Source organism: Medicago sativa, chromosome 5 (assembly GCF_051527215.1).
Source record: "Medicago sativa cultivar Bolivia chromosome 5, Bolivia_mono, whole genome shotgun sequence".
Classification (NCBI taxonomy): domain Eukaryota; kingdom Viridiplantae; phylum Streptophyta; class Magnoliopsida; order Fabales; family Fabaceae; genus Medicago; species Medicago sativa.
In genome coordinates, this window is record NC_140753.1 from 8,135,192 (window position 1) to 8,150,461 (window position 15,270).

Consider the following 15,270-nt stretch of genomic DNA (forward strand, 5'->3'; position numbering starts at 1 on the left):
AAATATAATTTTATCCTAAATAACGCCCTTATACTAACCTCTCCTTAATTATACAACCATTGAGCAAATCATTTGAATTAAGAAGTGTTGTATTATTAATTTTTTTGGTGGTAGTCGAGGTTTAAACCCGGACCTTGCTTATTTTATGTATTGTCCATACCAACTAAGCTACGCTCACGAGGACTGTTGTATTAGTACTTGTTAATGATTGGTACTGTTTTACAAGTTTATTTTTTATTTTTTTACAAAATAAGTTTACCTATTAAGATAAAAAAAAATTACTTAAAAAAGATACTTATCCATTGTTTGTGCTCTTTTGTATAAAAAAAAAGGAAATGTTAACTTCTACTTTTTTTTTTTTGAAAGATGTTAAAGGCACAAGTTAATGAATCAAATATAGAAATAGTTTATTGAAATGTATGCATTACATTTAATCTTTAACTTTTTAATGAATTGAATGCACATGCTTTTAAAGAATATTTCTTCTTTTAAATTTCTTAACATGTTTACCTATAAAGATAAAGAATTATCTAAAACAATACTTATCCATTTTTTGTGCTGTTTTGCACTAAAACAAAAAAAAAAAGCTCAAAACCATTTCAACTAACACGTCTCAAATGATGGCATTTAATATAAGTTACTCCCTCCGTTACTTTATAACTGTCACTTTTACATAATTTTTTTTGTTTCTAATTAACTGTCACTTTCAAGCTTCAATGTAGCATTAAATGTTGTTTTTCCTATAATGGCCTTAGTAATTTATTGCAGAGAGAGAAATATATGAAATATGATATTAAATAATTAAGGATATTATAGGCAAAACACAAGTTATTGTATCAAAAGTATTGAAATACATTTAGTGTCTTGGTTTGTGTAAAAAGTCAAAATGTGACAATTAAAAAGGAACAGAGAGAGTATGTGAAGATCATGTTGAACAACGACTAAGCCATTGTAGTTAAGTCTTCTCCATTACTTAAAGTCTTCGTCAGAGTATTTATTACAAATTGTAGAATAAGATGTAATGTGATTCCAAAAAAAAAAAAAAAAACTAATGTAGTTGAAAATTTGAAGACAATATATTGAAGACAATATAAAAACGAACAAAGAAAAAAATTCAAGAAGATCTTTATATTTATTGACAAAAATATCAATTAATACAATATTTGAATTTTCATATACGTTTGATTATTGATAAAAAAAATATAGATTTGAATTAATTAATGAGTAAAAACAAAGACAGTATTGAAAATTTTCATGTCAGACACCAATATTTTTTTTTCTCCCTACAATCTAAACAAATGAAGCACAAAGGTTTTTTTTTTTTTTTTTGATAAGCAAATTCATTAATGGGAGTACTAGGGTACTCAATCCCATTACAACAAAATAGTGTTAACCACTTTGAAGACATGTCAAAGGGTTATTACACCACGAGGGGAAATTAAAGCATGTATTGGCTTCATTTCTAGCTGAAAACCAAACCCATGATAATGTTTTGATACTAAGCACAAAGGTTTTTTTAAATGTTGCACGGAGAATTTACAAAATTATTCAATAAATTGAATTTCAGGCTATAACTAACTAAGTTTTTTTAAGAGGCCAACAACAATAAAACTTTATATGATCAAATAACGTTTCATTTTATACTAAGTTTTATACTAACTTTCGCAAATGAAACTTTATATGATCAAATAACTCTTCAAATGTCATATCTTGTTACCAAAAAATATAATTTTATACTCTTTTAAAATAATCTAGATAATCTTCTTCTTTTTATTTCATTTTTGTAAATGCTAAATCACATGTCAAAACTATCCATAATTTTACTCAACTTTGCACATAGCTTCACACTTCTTTCTTATAAATGTCTTTAATTTTTTTACATATAATCATTATAAAACTACCGCAAAAAAATACATTATGAATAAGAGTAATAACTAACAGTAGAAAGTGAGATCTTCGAGTACACTTGATATTTTGTACTATAACTATGAGCCACTAAATATTACCCTCTCCGTTCCTTTTTAAGTGTCACTTTTGGAGAATTTTTTTGTTCCTATTTAAGTGTCACTTTACATAGTTCAATGCAACATTAAATGTTATTTTACTAATATTACCTTTATTTATTATTGTGGAGAGAGAAATATATGTAATGAGATATTAAATAAATAAGGTTATTATAGTAAAAATAGAAATTATTGTATCAAAAGTAACAACATTTATTGATTGTCTTGGTTTGTGTAAAATGTTAAAATGCGACAATTAAAAAGGAACGGAGGTAGTATACATGATAATTAATTCAGAAGTTTTTTGGGTCAAAATAAAACAGAAAAGAGTGTTACTTTTCCCACCCTACTGCCTTCTTGCGCGCCCTGCAAAAATTCCAAAAATACCCCTGGTTCGGATTATGCTTTCCGGACCAGATTGTTAGTAACTTCCGAAATATAAAATCCGGACCATTTGTTGTGCGCTTTTTGTGTCTTTCTTTGATGTCAAGGGTCTCTGTTGACCGTTATATGAACCCCACACAAGCTGAAATGCTATTGCAGGGTTCATAGGAACGGTCAACAATGACCATGCCACCATCGACACTCCTACAATGCTTAAAAAATTTGAAGAAAATTGCAGAAAAGAGGTGAAAAGAGTTCCGGAAAATATAATCCGAACAAAGACGATATGAATATTTTGTGTCTTTCTTTGATGTCAAAGGTCTCTGTTGACCGTTATATGAACCCCACACAAGCTGAAATGCTATTGCAGGGTTCATAGGAACGGTCAACAATGACCATGACACCATCGACACTCCTACAATACTTAAAAAATTTGAAGAAAATGGAAGGAAAGAGGTGAAGTGAAGAATGAATGTATTTGTTGAAGATGGAAGCCTATTTATAGCCTTAAACAAGTCCTAGGTCATTAATACAGTCAATGAAAACGTGTTAGTAGTTGTAACCGTCCAACCACTAATTGATGGCACTCTTTCAAAAGAAGCCAAACTCTCTTTCAAAAGAATCCAATGCTGAAGCATTCCGGTTTATACATTCCGGAATGTCCTTAGCCCTACAAAGAAGTGCAAATGTTCCCCTCGTTCACCATAAGAGCACCATAATCGCACTAATCCGGAAAATATATTCCGGAACTAAAAGGTGCATTCCGGATTGTATATTCCGGAACGCTTCAGTGCCATGGCCGGTGGTCTGCACCACACGCATTTGTCGGTGGTCAAGTCAAAAAAACGTGTTTTACCACATTTTTTGACTGCATTAATGGTTTCCCAACCATTTTTCACCCACCCCTCCCTATAAATACCCTTTCAAACCCCACCATTTCTCACACCATCTCTCTCCTCCTCTTCTTCCTTCTACAACCATGGTTTTCTATCGTTGGCCTTTCATAGATAAGGGCCTCGTTGAAAACTTTCAGGGTTTGTATGAACGGTCAATGAGGATGGAACCGCGCTGCAACGAAAGGCGGTTCATCTGAGGGTCAGTGTGGTTATTAGCTTCGCTTGTCGGGGCGTAAGTCTGAGTACACCCCACCTCCCTCAGGGGCATTTGTTTCTTCTTCCCGCCCTCCTCTTCTCTCATCCTCCGGTTTTCCTCCAATAGCCAAGCTACTGCTATGTCCTATCACATAGCAGTGGTTAGACTCTTAGGAGATTAGAATTAGGCTCTTAGGAGATTAGAAATAGATTTAGGATGTTATGTAATAAGCTTAAAAAGCTTGAAAATTATTGTAATGTATTGTTCATATATTAATAAAATGAGTTGTTTTTATGTTTGTGTCTTTTTATTTATGTTTTTTATTTTATTCGCATTTTATTTTACGAATTGTAGAGCTTAAAATTGCAAAAGTTCTGCTAAAATACTATTCCGGATTTTAAAATCCGGAGACATCTGAAAATTACTAACAATACATTCCGGATTACGAAATCCGGACTAGAAGTAAAATTGGAAAAAAATAAGGCGCGCGAGGAAAGCCATAAGATGGGAAAAGTAACACTCAACAGAAAATTTATGTGGTGGGGCATAAAAAATCTACCCACACAGAAATCTGGACTGGCTCAACAACAAGGCCACAAAATCACTAGATTTAGGTCAGCCAATAAGTCATACGGTGAAGATAAAGTCACACATTCCATCAAATAAGAAAAAATAATAATGTCACAAATGTTTGGTAAACATTCTAAAATTACTCTAGTAGTAAAATAAGAAAATAAAAATAATATCACACACGTAGGCAAATATGCTAAAATTACTCTAGTAGTCAAGATAAAAATATTTCTCTTAAAATTTGTTTTGAAAGTCATTTGTAGACACACTTTCCGACAACGGTTTAATTTTTTTTAGGGGACAAAGACACGCGGTTAAAGTTGTATTTAAAATGGTGTTTATATACTATACCAAATTTTTGTGTGTTTAAATAACATAGTCCAATTTCTTTTAAGTTTAATTTTATTTTTTATCCCTCTATCTTCACTATTTTGCAGAATCAATCCCCTTATTTTAAGATTTGGCTGATAATATGACATGTTTTAAATTAAATTTTGAAAAAAAAAATCTTACAATTTCATTGATATTGAGGTCTCACTCACCCTTAAATTACTAGAAAGATTGTTGGATCCCAACAGCTACAATGCTTCTTTTGTCATACTAACTAACAGTGTTGGCTATTATTTCTCTGTTGATTATATATACGTACATTAGTATGTGTTAATTTCTATAGGTGCTGTGTGTGCGGATGGTAGATGCCATCTGCAATAATTGGTGCTCCCATAATAATGAAAACCTTGCCCTAGTACACATCAGAGACATGGTTTAGGTTCGTGTTTTCACATCATACATGATAAGGGTCCCTTAGTAAATGACTAATCATGGATTTTTCTGTCTGATCATTTAATTGTCTGATTGGATATTTCAAAATCTGAATCACCTTAGTGCAGACTAATCATAGATATGGCTTATATCGATTCATATAAGTAGGATTTTCCTGTCTCATCGTTACATTGTCTAAATTGGATATTTCAAAATCCAAATTATGCGGTACGAATAAATTGTTCTTACATGCATTAGTCATCATCCATTAATAAAAGGCTACCCCATAGCAACATTGCTGCTGCTTCGTTTTTAATCCATCCATGCCCGCTTAGTACGTTGTGTTGTGTCAACCACTTCCCAACAAATCACAATTATCAAATCATTTATTCTCGTATGATCTAAAATGTTTGGCTAAAAATGACCATGATGGTTATCATATTGCATACCAGAGTATGTTAGAAGAAGGATCCGAATTTGTCTGCGTGTCATAAAAATGTCAATTTAGAGGTGATGTCACATAGAGTTGGGTTAGCCATGTTAGAATTTTTGTAATGTTGGGTTAGCCATGTTAGAATTTTTGTAATAAAAGTTAGGCTCCGTTTATTGATTGAAAACATTTTTCAATTTTTATTTTTTAAAATTTATGTTCAATTTAAATTGCTTAATAAGGACGGTCAAAAGACAGCGAGAAAGAATATATTTTCAAAAATAATGAAAACATTGTTTTAGCATTTTTAAGTTTTTTTTTTTTAAATGTTAGATTTGTTTTCGAAAAGACAGCCAGAAAATTTATTGTAATGTTCAAAAATATTCTCTTTTTTTTTTTTTTTTGAGGGGCTTCTCTTATGTAATTAGTTAAAGTAAAAATGAAAACACAATACATAAACAATAACCGGGTACTTGATGACAAAATAATAAATAATAAAATCTAACTTAGGAGGTAGGTAAAGAAAAATTAATTACCGAAATAAAACTAGTTAAAACTTCGCGAGAACAAAAATACGTTTAAGCTTTTGTCAAAAAAAACACGTTTAAGCTAATTAATTTGTAAAGTATTTTGTTTGATCCTAATTCTTTAGAAATTTTCTCTCCTACCAACTAATATGGAGCCCAAGCAAGTCTTCAATAGTCACAAGACTATGGACACAAGTTTAGACACACTCACATAAAAGCAAAATATAAAATTAACTTTATTATTACTTTTGAAATAATTAAAAGAATAAGATGTGAATCTATATTTTGTGAATGTGTCTAAAATTTTTGTATTTGGTCTTGTGAATAATCCTATGGAGCCCAATGGCCTATGACTTGAGGTGCTCTATTATTAACGTACTCTCGTGGACAGTGCATGAAAATCTCCAAATGATGTACTATCATATGTGTGTGAAAATGGTTATGGAGAGAATTAGAAACCGTCCCCATGGCACATGGTATGTGAGCAAATTGTGACAAAATGCAAAAGATAAAATATCGTGATAAAATATGTATTTATCGATTTGAATGTTCAAGCATATTTATTCCACTTCCTTTGGTCTTGGCAAAGTGATGAAAAAGTTAAGTTGGACAACATCAGAGATGCGTAGATTAACGGATTATTTTGAGTTTGTTTTAAAAAAAAAAAAAAAGATTATTTTGAGTATTCAAAAAAATTCATCAAAAAATTTATTATATCCAAAATTATTGAACCAGAAGCAAGACTGTTAAGAGACAATGGAAACAAGCCCAACCAATTGATGAGGTCTGCTGAACATATATATACCATAATATTATAGATAGAGAAGATTGTAAGTTCAGATTCTAACCTAAGAGGGGTGAATTAGGTTTCTAGGAATATTGGTTAATTTTTTTTAGTTTAGTGCTGTTGAGAATTTTTCCGGTAAATAATGATGAAGATATGAATGCGGAAAAATAAAAGAGTAAGGGAAGAAGAAAAGACACATGAGAGTTTATAGTGGTTCCCCTCTAAATCTTAGGGTCAGTCCACTCCATTCACACCCCGCGAAGGAATTCACTATGTTAGAATCTTTGTTACAAGCAATATCACCCCAAGACCCCCTAACAATCTTTCTAACATAAACACAAGAAAGAAACACTCTCTCTTGATTACATCACAAACACCAAACACTTTTGGTGGACTTTGAATCTTCCCGAATCAAAGAACCTTTTACAACAATCCCAAGATAGCACCCCCATTTTCTTAAACAATAATTCTCACCAACAATGGCAAGAAACTTTACAACAAAGTAATTGAAGAATAACAAATGTATGGTTGTATATCTATCACTCTAACAAATGGACTTAGTGTTCAGAAAACTTTTTAATAAATGTTAAAGTGTAAGCAAAGTTTTCCAAACAATTTGAATGAAAGTTTGAAAGCAAGTGATATTGAAAATGTCAAATTGAGATAATGAAAGTTGTTGTGTGTAAATTGCTTTGATTCTCAATTAAAGCAACTATGAAAACGCCTTGATGCCATAATTCTGCAGTGGATTTATGGTACCATATCCATTGACCCTCTCCATACCATTATTGAGCGTGACCGCACAAACAGCATGGGACCGTCTCTTCAACATCTTCTTTGACAACAAAAATTCTCGTGCACTCTATTTAGAGCAAGAATTCTCTCGTGTCACCATGGAGCAATTCTCAGATGCCTCATCATACTGCCAACACATTAAGTCTCTTTTTGATCAATTGTCTAATGTTGGTGCACCAGTTTCCAACGAACGTATGGTTCTTCAACTTGTTTCTGGCCTCTCTGATGCTTATGTTACAGTTGGCTCTCAAATTCGTCATTCTGAAATTCTGCCTCCTTTCTACAAGGCTCGATCTATGGTTGTCTTGGAAGAAACGCCGATGACCAAACGCACGCAGAACAACATTGACAACTCTGCGTTTATTGCTTCTCAGGAGAAAAATTCTCTCAACTCTCCTCCTGCTCGAGCCAGCGGAAACCAACAAAACACCACTAGCAGTCGCGGTGGACACAGTAGCTCACGCAACTATCGTGGTGGATGAACTCGCGGTCGTGGTCGAGGCGGACGATCACAAAATCATCAAAACGGGACATGAAATCGGTCGTTGGTATATCCTCCTTGGGTTTCACAGTGGCAGACATGGGCCACTCCACCTTGCCCTTATCCTACCATCGGTAATTTGCAGCAATTAGTCGCTCCAAGCCGTCAACCAGGCATTCTTGGACAGAGACCACAACAGGCACACATGGCTTCAGCACAACCAGCGTACACACCAACAGACATTCAAGTTGCAATGCAGACTTTATCTATTGCTCCTCCTGACGAGCAGTGGTACATGGACACAAGAGCTACATCTCACATGACAGCAAATCGAGGTAATCTTACGTCTTATTCCAATATAAGTAATCATTATTACCTAACTCCCAAACTCCCTTAGCTTTGAATCATGTCCTACATGCACCTAAGTTAATCAAAAACCTTGTTTCTGTGCGAAAATTTACCATTGACAATGATGTTTCTGTTGAATTTGATCCATTTGGTGTTTTTTGTGAAGGATTTTCATACAGAAATGCCCCTAATGAGATGTGATAGCTCGGGTGACCTATATCCCCTTACTACCAGACCGCCGACTCAACTCTCAACACCCTCTTCTTTCATTGCTTTATCCAATAATTTATGGCATAATCGTTTAGGACATCCGGGAGCATCTATTTTAAATTCTCTTCATAGAAATAATTTTATTTTTTGTAAGAAGTCTCAGCACAATTCAGTTTGTCAATCTTGTCAATTTGGAAAACAAATAAAAATGCCATTTTATGAATCTTTGTCTCACACTTTATTACCGTTTGATATTGTGCATAGTGATCTTTGGACATCACCAACTCTTAGTTCTGGTGGTCATCGTTACTATATTTTATTTCTAGATGATTTTACAAATTTTTTATGGACTTTTCCTATTGCACACAAATCCCAAGTTTATTCCATTTTTCTTCATTTTCGCAATCACATTAAAACACAATTTGAAAGAGATATAAAATGTTTTCAATGTGATAACGGAAAAGAATATGACAATACTTCTTTCCATAATTTCTGTAAACAAAATGGAATGAGCTTTCGGTTTTCTTGTCCTCACACCTCACCTCAAAATGGAAAAGCCGAAAGAAAAATTCGTACTATTAACAATATCATCCGAACTCTTCTTGCACATGCTTCCCTACCACCTTCTTTTTGGTATCATGCTCTTCATATGGCTACTTATTTGTTAAATATTCTTCCAACTAAACAATTAGCTCTTCAAACACCAACTACAATTCTTTACCAAAAACGTCCTTCCTATTCTCACCTTAAGGTCTTCGGGTGTCTCTGTTTCCCATTAATCCCTTCCACCAATAGAAATAAACTCCAACCAAGGTCAACACCATGTGTGTTCTTAGGTTATCCCTCCAATCATAGAGGATATAAGTGTCTTGAATTGTCTAGTCGCAAAATCATAATTTCTAGACACGTTACTTTTGATGAAACTGTCTTTCCATTCTCTTCTTCACTTGCACCCGCCTCCTCATGCTATAAATTTTTGGATACAAGCAATGATCATTTTCCTTATCACATGTTACCTACCTCGACCACTCATCAATCAATACAACCAATTGCTACACCTAACACACCACAAATCAACACTTCTCCACCACCCATCCCCTCAGCCTCCACCCTACCTCCCTCACCCCTATCATATTCAACACCTAAAAATACCATTAACAACACAAATCATCCACCAACTCCTATCTCTAACACCCCATCCTCTCTTACTATCCCCACAACTACTTCTTCTTTAGCCAATCCTTCATTATCTCCTCAAATGACCACCCGAGCTCAACATGGCATTTTCAAACCACGACAACTTTTTAATCTCCACACTTCTACTTCACCCATCATTTCTCCCTTGCCAACTAACCCTATAAATGCACTACAAGATCATAACTGGAAAATGGCTATGAAAGACAAATATGATGCTCTTATTGAAAATAAGACGTGAGATTTAGTACCACGTCCAGCTAATGCTAATGTCATTCGTAGTTTATGGATTTTCAGGCATAAGAAAAAATCAGATGGTTCCTTTGAAAGATACAAAGCTCGCCTAGTTGGGAATGGTTTGAATCAACAAATTGGTGTAGATTGTGGAGACACTTTTAGTCCGGTGGTAAAACCAGCATCTATACGAACAGTCCTCAGTATCGCTATTTCAAAATCATGGTGTCTACACCAATTGGATGTCAAGAATGCATTCTTACATGGTAACATTAATGAAACTGTTTATATGCATCAACCTCCCGGATTTCGTGATACTCACCATCCTGATTATGTATGTCTGCTAAAGAAGTCACTATATGGCCTTAAACAAGCCCCTCGAGCATGGTACCAATGCTTCACTGAATTTGTTGTGACATTGGGCTTCTCACATAGTGCATGTGATCATTCCTTATTCATCTATCACAATGGTAATGACATAGCATACATTCTCTTATATGTTGATGACATCATCCTTACCGCTTCATCTGATACTCTTCGTCAGTACATCATGTCTCACCTTAGTTGTGAATTTGCCATGAAAGATTTAGGCCCTATCAGTTATTTTCTTGGTATCTCAGTTACTAGACATTCAGGTGGTCTCTTTCTCTCTCAACATAAATATGCCGAAGAGATAATTGAGAGAGCTTCCATGTCATCTTGTAAACCAATCTCTACCCCTGTAGACACTAAAGCAAAACTCAGTGGTCTCTCAGGTAACCCATATCATAATCCATCTGAATATCGGAGTCTTGCAGATGCATTGCAATATTTAACTCGCACGACCTGATATCGCATATGCCGTCCAACAAGCGTGTATATTTATGCATGATCCTCGCACGCAACATATGACTGCCTTGAAGCGAATTATTAGGTACATTAAGGGTACCATTCATCATGGACTAGGGGTGTTCGCGGTGCGGTTTGGTTCGGTTTTGAGCATAAAAGTTATCCAAACCGCGAGATAAAAAAGCATGCGGTTTGGTTTGGTTCGGTTGATTTTTAAAAAGTCATCCAAACCAAACCAAACCAAACCAATGCGGTTTGGATTGGTTCGGTTTGTGCGGTTTATCGCGAGATAAAAAAAATATTACATTAACTCTAATATTGCCAACTTGTTACAAAGTAAACATAGGACATTTTATTTTGCTGTTTATATGATAAAATATTAGGCAAAACTTATATCAAAATAGGTAAAGTTAAGAAGAAACATAAACATGAAATAAATTATTGGGAAGTAAAGGAAACAAATTCATCACTAGAAATGAATTGAAAGAGATGGAAAGGAATTAGAATCGAACTTGATGGTGCAACAATGGAAAAATTGAATCAAAAGAGATTATTCTTGAGCTATGTAATTGGGCTAGTACATATTTAAGTAATATTCATTATTCTTGCGGTTTGGTTTGGTTTGGTTCGGTTGCTGAGATGCAAACCGCAAACCGAACCAAACCGCGCGGTTCAATGCAAAAGTCATCCGAATTCATCCGAACCAAGTGCGGTTTTTTGCGGTTTCGGTTTGGATTGGTTTGGTTTGCGGTTTTTCTATTGGGTTGGTTCGGTTTTGAACACCCCTATCATGGACTACGCCTCTCTCCTTCCCCAGACGATACCCTCATCAGTTATACAGATGCTAATTGGGGCGGGTGCCTAGATACGCGAAGATCTACGTCTAGATATTGTGTCTACCTTGGAAATAATTTGGTCTCTTGGTCTGCAAAATGACAATCAACTTTATCCCGCTCTAGTGCTGAAGCAGAGTATCGTGGTGTTGCTAATGTTGTCGCTGAATCTTGTTGGCTTCGAAACTTACTGTTAGAACTCCAGTGCCCGATCATCAAAGCCACTCTTGTCTACTGTGACAACGTTAGTGTTGTTTACTTGTCAGTTAATCCTATCCAACATCAACACACAAAACATATTGAAATGGATATCCATTTTGTGCGTGAAAAAGTTGCTAAAGGTCAAGTACGTGTTCTACATGTCCCCTCTCGCTATCAAATAGCTGACATTTTCACCAAGGGCCCTTCGCTGCAATTATTTGATGATTTCAGAGATAGTCTCGACATACGTCAACCTCCCGTTTCGACTATGGGGCGTATTAGAATATAAAATATTCATTGTATAATTTATTAATATATTGTATATTAGTTAGAGATAATTGAGGCACAAGTTAGATATACTTGATGCCCAAGTTAGAAATACTTGAGGCCCAAGACAACATCATTGTATAAATACACATTAAAGCATAATGAAACACTCATGAGAATTAATTCTATTATTTATAGAGGCTAAAAAGATGTCTATGAAGCAATGCTACTTTATAAAAAAAAATGAAAAGGTGCAATTTAAAAAGAATGTTGTTGCACTAAAGAATTGCAGTTGCATAATTCATAGTTATGTCTTTCCAAAATAATTTGCCATTGCATAATTAAATTTCTAGCCGTTGAATCATATTTTCATGCATAATAAATCATGGTTATTTTGCATGAGAAAAATGATATAGGACTTTTTGATATACGGCTATTTTTAATATTAAAAATCAATTATGCAATTTGAAAGATAAATTATGAATTTTCATGCAAAAACATTTTCTAGCAAAATCATATTTAAATAAGAATTATTGTGAGTGTGTGATTTATTTTCATGAGTATTAACATTGCTTCATATGGAGACTTAGAAAAATGTTAGGAATTATTTTCTGAGCATTCTAAGTTGTTCCATAAGTTAAGAATGATAAATCAAAAAATAATTGCCATACTTACAAAATGTATAACCAAGAAGCCTAGACACAATCTTCATTCTTAATCTTCATTTTGTGCCTCCATGCTTCTTTTTTTTTGATGTGTATTTGTTATCATCAAAACTCAGCCAAGTCTAAGAAGGAAATCTTCTTCACAAAGATTTATGCTTTTTAGAGAAGATTAACTAAAAATGTCAGGTTACATGTCTTTAAAAGTATATTAAAGATATCAAATTAAATTATTTAGATAAATATGAATAATAATTTTTTATATTATTATTATTATGATTCAATAATGTAAGCAAATTGGTGGAAATACATTCTAGGGACGATTTAGGGGAGTGGTTATGGTGCATAAGGAGATCCTTATGCACCGTGCATAATTGCTTTTTACACCCAACATAATTGCTTTCTACACCCCAAGTAAGCCCATTATAAAATCTAATTATTTGTGGGCCTAATAAAGTCCCATATTATAATTTTTTAAAACTGCTTTCTACACCCAACTTATTAGGATCACTTTTTTAAAACCGCTTATTCAAAACAGCTTATTTATGCAAAACAGCTTATTTGTTCAAAACAGCTTATTCAAAACAGTTTATTTATACAAAACAGCTTATTCCAATTTCATTTTAAAAAACAACTTATTCAAAACAACTTATTTATACAAAACAACATATTTATGCAAAACAACTTATTCAAAACAGCTTATTTATACAAAACAGCTTATTCTAAACAACTTATTTATACAAAATAGCTTATTTGTGCAAAACAGCTTATTCAAAACAACTCATTTATACAAAACAGCTTATTTGTGCAAAACAGCTTATTCAAAACAGCTTATTTATACAAAACAACTTACTCCGATTTCATTTTAAAAAACAACTTATTTATGCAAAACAACATATTTATGCAAAACAACTTATTCAAAACAGCTTATTTATGCAAAACAACTTATTCGAAACAACTTATTTATACAAAATAGCTTATTTGTGCAAAACAGCTTATTCAAAACAACTCATTTATACAAAACAGCTTATTTGTGCAAAACAGCTTATTCAAAACAGCTTATTTATACAAAACAACTTATTCCGATTTCATTTTAAAAAACAACTTATTCAAAACAACTTATTTATGCAAAACAACATATTTATGCAAAACAACTTATTCAAAACAGCTTATTTATGCAAAACAGCTTATTCGAAACAACTTATTTATACAAAATAGCTTATTTGTGCAAAACAGCTTATTCAAAACAACTCATTTATACAAAACAGCTTATTTGTGCAAAACAGCTTATTCAAAACAGCTTATTTATACAAAACAACTTATTCCGATTTCATTTTAAAAAACAACTTATTCAAAACAACTTATTTATGCAAAACAACATATTTATGCAAAACAACTTATTCAAAACAGCTTATTTATGCAAAACAGCTTATTCGAAACAACTTATTTATACAAAATAGCTTATTTGCGCAAAACAGCTTATTCAAAACAACTAATTTATACAAAACAGCTTATTTGTGCAAAACAGCTTATTTATACAAAACATCTTATTCAGATTTCATTTTAAAAAACAACTTATTCAAAACAACTTATTTATGCAAAACAACATATTTATACAAAACAACTTATTCAAAACAGCTTATTTATGCAAAACAGCTTATTCGAAACAACTTATTTATACAAAATAGCTTATTTGTGCAAAACAACTTATTCAAAACAACTCATTTATACAAAACAGCTTATTTGTGCAAAACAACTTATTCAAAACAGATTATTTATACAAAACAGCTTATTCGAAACAACTTATTCATACAAAATAGCTTATTTGTGCAAAACAGCTTATTCAAAACAACTTATTTATACAAAACAGCTTATTTGTGCAAAACAGCTATTTTGCACAAAATAAGCTGTTTTGAATAAGCTTTTTATGAGTTAGAGAGAGAAATGAGTATGGATTATGAGTTTCTTTACTGGAACGTTGTTTAACACTGAAATTATTACTGAAACCATAATTATGGTTTAATGGTTTTGATAATCATGTATGTGAAACCAAGATAATTGTGTAATGGTTTTTAATGAAATTATTATTGTTAGATGGTTTTGAATAATGATTAAGATGTTATACACTGAAATTATTACTGAAACCATAATTATGGTTTAATGGTTTTGATAGTCTTCTATGAGAAACCAAAATAATTGTCTAATGGTTTTGTTATGGCTATGGTTTATGTGAGTTGGTTTCAAAACCATTTTGCTGTGGAAATGGTTTCTGTGAGTTGGTCTCCAAAACCATTTTGCTGTCGAAATGGTTTCTGTGAGTTGTACTCCAAAACCATTATACGTACTTAATGGTTTTGAATTTTCTGTGAAAATGGTTTTGAATTTTCAGTTCTGTTCTGTGAGTTGTACTCCAAAACCATTGCCATCATTCAGTTCTGTGAGTTGTACTCCAAAACCATTTTGCTGTGAAAATGGTTTATGTGAGTTGTACTCCAAAACCATTAGATGTACTTAATGGTTTTCTTTGAAAATAACACTCATCACGCAAATAATTTTCCAGATAAACTCAAAACCTAACACGAATCCATTCACAATAACACTCATCACGCAAATAATTTTCCAGATTCATATAGCAACAACATCCAAACTGTTTTTAGAAACT